This window comes from Neltuma alba, unplaced genomic scaffold (assembly GCF_004799145.2).
Source record: "Neltuma alba isolate B1F8T4 unplaced genomic scaffold, ASM479914v2 tig00001210_pilon, whole genome shotgun sequence".
Lineage (NCBI taxonomy): Eukaryota > Viridiplantae > Streptophyta > Magnoliopsida > Fabales > Fabaceae > Neltuma > Neltuma alba.
In genome coordinates this window covers 335,789-341,829 of record NW_021632377.1, presented here as the reverse complement: position 1 = coordinate 341,829, position 6,041 = coordinate 335,789, and the positions used below count along the sequence as shown (strand labels likewise).

Below are 6,041 nucleotides of genomic sequence, written 5' to 3'. Positions count from 1 at the left end.
AGGCCATTTGCCAGAAAGATATATGAATTGTACTGTTTTTTTAAATTATAAATTTTGCATTGAAAACAAATATTTTTGTCTTTATTTTTTTAGTTTAATATATTTTAAATAATTTTATATTGTATGGGATAATATATCAAAAAAAATTATTTCCTAAAACACAAAAGTGCCTTTTTTTACATGGTTTCTAAACATCACGTATTAAAATTTTGATATTATATATAGATATACAGGCATAGAGTATTTTCATAAGTTGAGTCCTAACAAGTTATCAACATTATGTCAAGTAGGTGTGGGTGAAAGACAACTAAAAAACTTAACAGATATTTGCTATAAATAACTAATTTAATTAATGTTTTTAATCTTTTTAAATTAGTTATCTAGCTTTTATATTGAGATTTTATATTTAAGACCAAATCTGACCCTCAACTAGTTCGTATATTTAGTACATGAGGTAGTATCTTATTTCTCATCATTATATGTAAATGTAAAAATTAAATGAAAATTATTGCCCGTTTACATTTTACTCACTGTTTTTTATATTTGAAAAATCTTTTTTTTTATCGTCACATTTCTGCACAGGGAAAGCTTAAAAATAATTAATTCAAATGAAGCAAAGTTCGTCGGAGGAAGGAGGAAAAAATTATGAACATAAAATACTACCTCCAGTCTTATTTATAAGATTTAATTTGTAGTCCATAAATAAAGTGTTAAGTGTTATAAATAATATCAGAGGTAGTATTTATGCTTTTGGTAGAAGATTCATGCTCGTTTTATACTCCTCGTTTGCCGTCAAAGTGTCAATCGAAAGCAATCGTTGCCGTGTTTAATTGTCAATGATTAAATATATAAATCACTAGTTGGATTATTAATCAACTCTTTTTAAGTAGTACCTGCATTATAATTTATGGGAGAGTCTACTATAATTTTCTCTATGATCTTAAATATGGTTTTTTTTTTTGTGAAAAAACTTATTTTAAGATAAAATTAGTAGGTCAACTTCCTCTTTTTAAATTGAGTAAAACTAGAAACTTCTCCCTCGTTTGAAATTTCATTACACTGCATTATTTTAGGCATTAATATTAGAGTATTAACATATATTAATATCCCAATTGATAGATATTATTAAGTAAAATTTTTCATAAAAATATTCTTAATCTGACTAGACTCATTTTTAAACGAACTGAGCATTACGGGATTTAAAGCATAAAGTTGATTGATCAATGATTGGTGATTAAAATAGTTAGGACCAAAAAATTTTAGTAAAATAGTTAAAAATGAAAAATAATAGAAATCCGAGGAAATAATACCATTGAATTGGAATTAAATATTGCTTACAACAATCAGAAATAATTTTCTCACACACACGCACGAGATTCAAAACATTGAATTTTCTTAAAGAACGAATTTCTTTCGCTCAATCTTTCACTATCTGTTGGTTATCCTAAGTATTCTAACTTCACGTCCAATGAAATTATGTTCGAATTACCCACCGTAGATTCAAAAATTAAATCATAATAATTAATACTTGTGGTTGTTATAAGTTGTATATAAATGGCAGTTCCAAAATTAAAATTCATATGTTAAATATTAATCATTTGAAGGAGAAATCCATAACAAACTAAATTATGTAATCTGAAATTCATCACAATATATATATAATCATACTTGATTAATTATTTTTCCGTCATAAAGTTTGAAAAACTCGTATAGTTCAGTTCAATGTATAGTTCATCATAAGATTGTTATAAGTTGTTCCTTAAATTTAAGGCCATTTGCCAGAAAGATATATGAATTGTACTGTTTTTTTAAATTATAAATTTTGCATTGAAAACAAATATTTTTGTCTTTATTTTTTTAGTTTAATATATTTTAAATAATTTTATATTGTATGGGATAAATATATCAAAAAAAATTATTTCCTAAAACACAAAAGTGCCTTTTTTACATGGTTTCTAAACATCACGTATTAAAATTTTGATATTATATATAGATATACAGGCATAGAGTATTTTCATAAGTTGAGTCCTAACAAGTTATCAACATTATGTCAAGTAGGTGTGGGTGAAAGACAACTAAAAAACTTAACAGATATTTGCTATAAATAACTAGTTTAACTAATGTTTTTAATCTTTTTAAATTAGTTATCTAGCTTTTATATTGAGATTTTATATTTAAGACCAAATCTGACCCTCAACTAGTTCTTATATTTAGTACATGAGGCAGTATCTTATTTCTCATCATTATATGTAAATGTAAAAATTAAATGAAAATTATTGCCCGTTTACATTTTACTCACTGTTTTTTATATTTGAAAAATCTTTTTTTTTATCGTCACATTTCTGCACAGGGAAAGCTTAAAAATAATTAATTCAAATGAAGCAAAGTTCGTCGGAGGAAGGGGAAAAAATTATGAACATAAAATACTACCTCCAGTCTTATTTATAAGATTTAATTTGTAGTCCATAAATAAAGTGTTATAAATAATATCAGAGGTAGTATTTATGCTTTTGGTAGAAGATTCATGCTCGTTTTATACTCCTCGTTTGCCGTCAAAGTGTCAATCGAAAGCAATCGTTGCCGTGTTTAATTGTCAATGACCTTCGTTTTCACTCTTCACATTTGTAAATTATAATTAATTATTCATAAAAAATTTTCCCAGTCTCTAGAAATATTTATTTTTTTCAACTCCCATTTCTCTCGTCATTTTCCATTAAGATATATCTATTTTCATTTATATATATTCTTCTGGTTCTTGATATAAAGCATATTTAACTAATTGATTAAATTAATAAACTAGATAAATTAGCTAATTATAAGTAATATGATTTTTTTTTCTAAAACACTATAATCATTTTTTTTTAATATTCTCTATCTCTTATACTTAATTACGATCGACAGAGTATCGAAGAAGAGTAATTTAAGAAAAAAATGATAAGTAAAAAAATAGATATTATATTTAGAACTAAAAATAACTCAATAACTAGATCTTATATTAAAGATACAGGAAGAATATATTAGTATCATTTATGACGCAGCAAAAAAGAATCTTCTCTTATTAGAAGCAAAATTCCAAAATAAGAGAAACTTCAACCGACAATTCTAGACGATGATGCAGACACAACATATAGCACGTTTGCCTCAATATATATGCTTCTTTTTTTTTTTTTTGGACTCACAATATATATGCTTCTAGAAATGGAGAAATTGCTCAGAATGCTCTCTCTATATGTATAAATTATGGTCCATCCGAACAAAATAACCCAAAAGTTGAATCCCTGTTGATAACAATTATACGTTTTGCCTGACTAATATTTATTCCTATATTATATTGTAAATAAGGGATAATTTCATTTAAATTGAATAGACATAATAAAATTCAAATTTAGGCTTACATTTTGAATAAATCCCTGATCAGGCCAAGCTACCTAATTAGAGATTTATAAATATTATTAAAAGTCTAAAATACCCTTTTGTGATTATAATATGAGTTTTGCTTTTATATTTTTTCCCTCACAAATTCTTTTCATGAAAATTTTTTTGCCGGATTTTTCTTAAATTTGAAAATAGTAAATTTATACTAGATGACAAGAAATCACAACATAATTATTTATTCATGTTAATAATTACTCCAATACCATTATCAATTAACAGTATAGGTCACTAATAGATTTTAACTTTGGATGACTTTAATTTCTGCTCAGTTTTGATATTGATCCATCTTCCATATACTTAATTATATACACACACACAGTTTTTTTTATTAAACACTTATATTTTTTAACTGAACATACGCACATTTAAGAATAAAAAACTTATACAGATAACAAACATTTTAGAAATTTTGAATTAAGAACTGTCCTATAATTTATTATTTTCATATTTCAGGAAAAAAAATTGTAAGAAAGAAAAATATAAAAATATCGGCTCATATTTTAATTATAAATAGGTATTTTGGTCTTTTAATAATATTTGTCAATTGTCCTAATTAAGAATTTATTCAAAGTAAAGATCTGATTTTAAATTTTATTATTTTAACTGAATTTAAATGGGATTCTCCCCGTAAATAAACATATCTCACCATAATTATATATTTATTATTTAATTTGGATGAAAACTTACATCATATTTATTGAAATAATATTTAAAATTATATTTTTAATGTTCAAATTAAATACATAGTATATTAAACACACACACACACACACACATTCAAATTTTCTCATTGTGAAGAAAAACATAAAACATTGTCAATAGCTGGAAACGGCGACAAAGAGCATCGTCGTTTCGCTTAAATATCGTTGACTAAAACATGCGGTGACTGCTGACTGGTCTTTTAGTCAACATCCTCTTTCCGGTCAATAATTAGCCGTCTATTATCTGAATATTATTATTGATACTACTTTATTAATTCTATTTTTATCTTCCAGGAAATCAAGATTATTTATCTGTAATTTTCTCCTTCTTCATCCTCCCCGTCTCTCTCTCTTCCCCCCGTCCCTCCCTCCCTCTAGCCTGGAATACTGATACTGAATTACTGAATCGCAAATCTTCTTCTATCTGATCAACCGTCAAATATGAACTTACCAGGGGATTCTGCCGGCGGAAGCACACCACCATCGTCCAAGAAGCAGCTTCAACTCCAGGGGCCTCGTCCGCCTCCTCTTAGAGTCAGCAAAGAATCTCACACAATCAAGAAACCACCGCTGCCACCACATGCCGCCGCTCACCAACCTCCCCGCCCCGCGCCTGACGCTGACGATTCCGGCCAGCAGCGGCAACCGGTGATTATCTATTCCGTGTCTCCTAAAGTCATTCGTGTTCCCGTCAGCGACTTCATGGACGTCGTCCAGCGTCTGACCGGGCTACACTCCAGCAGCGAGCAGGCGTCTGGATCCGGAGCTATTTCACCTGCGGCGAAGCTGGCTTCGATAGAAAAACGAGCCCATCGGAGAAGGAAAGATCACGGAGCTCCGGAAACGACGCGATGGCTGAATTGGAAGGATTGGAAATGGGCCAGTTCCCGGGAATTTTGTCTCCAACGCCGGCGAATTTAGGGCAGATATCGCCGGATTATTTCCTATCGGCCGCTGAAACGCAGCCGTTTTTGCATGATTTGAGCTCGTTTTGGTCAGTAAACAGCTTCATGGGGAGCCCGTCGGGATTGCTGTCGGCGAGCATAGTGTCGCCATTGGCGTCGCCGGATGTGTTCCGTCTCTTTGACTAGGAATTTTGGTACCGATTTTTTCTCTTAGCTGGTTGGTAGAAGGCAAAGAATTTATATTTATTATTCAACATTCTTCACTTCCATATAAAAGGGGGGAAAAAAATCACTCTGGCGGAATTCTGTGTACATTTTGTGCCAAAATCTGTGCAAAAGAACTTTAATATTTGTTTTGTCCATGAAACAACGACGAACTTGTGGAATGCTCAAATTATGGGTTTGCCTGGTTTTCTTGTCCCTGCCAGAATTCATTTGTATCATTTTCAGTTTCTAAAGCGGTTTTTTCTTTTTAACATATTTTGGACTCTTGCTCTTATAAGTTTTATATGACTTCCATGTTATTCCCATTTGTTTATTTATTTTCTTATCCTAATTTTAATTTTGGAGAAAATGACATTTAAAGCCTGAAAGCCATATAATCCCAACTGAAGATGACCAATGGCGGATTATCACAGAAGTTCACATAAGTTTATTACTATCACATTTGGGAGTAAATGGGTGCCCCAAATAAAGCATTTCAAGTGGCCAAATTTGGGAAATTACCTCACTGTTCCTTTTTCGATAAAGGAAATTACCTCACTAACCAAGACATAACAATGAGAAGCTAAAATTCATGAAAATGGATGCCACTAGTTAAATTATTCTTGTCAGTTTCTTATAATGGAAGTTGTCATTACTTAAATATTCGTAGTCTTTGTTCATTGAGTTTTCAGTCACACTTGATAAATTCATGAAAATAGTTTTCACCTATTAAAATGTTCTTACCATTTATCATAGTACAACTTGTCATTGTTTAAATGGAGGTAATCATTTCAAC

The 6,041-nt window shown here is 29.7% G+C and overlaps 1 pseudogene; it reads left to right on the top strand.

Annotated features, from left to right (window-relative positions):
- The first annotated feature begins 4,209 nt into the window (after nucleotides 1-4,209).
- LOC114753617 (protein MKS1-like) lies at nucleotides 4,210-5,509 on the top strand (annotated as a pseudogene).
- The last annotated feature ends 532 nt before the right edge of the window (nucleotides 5,510-6,041 follow it).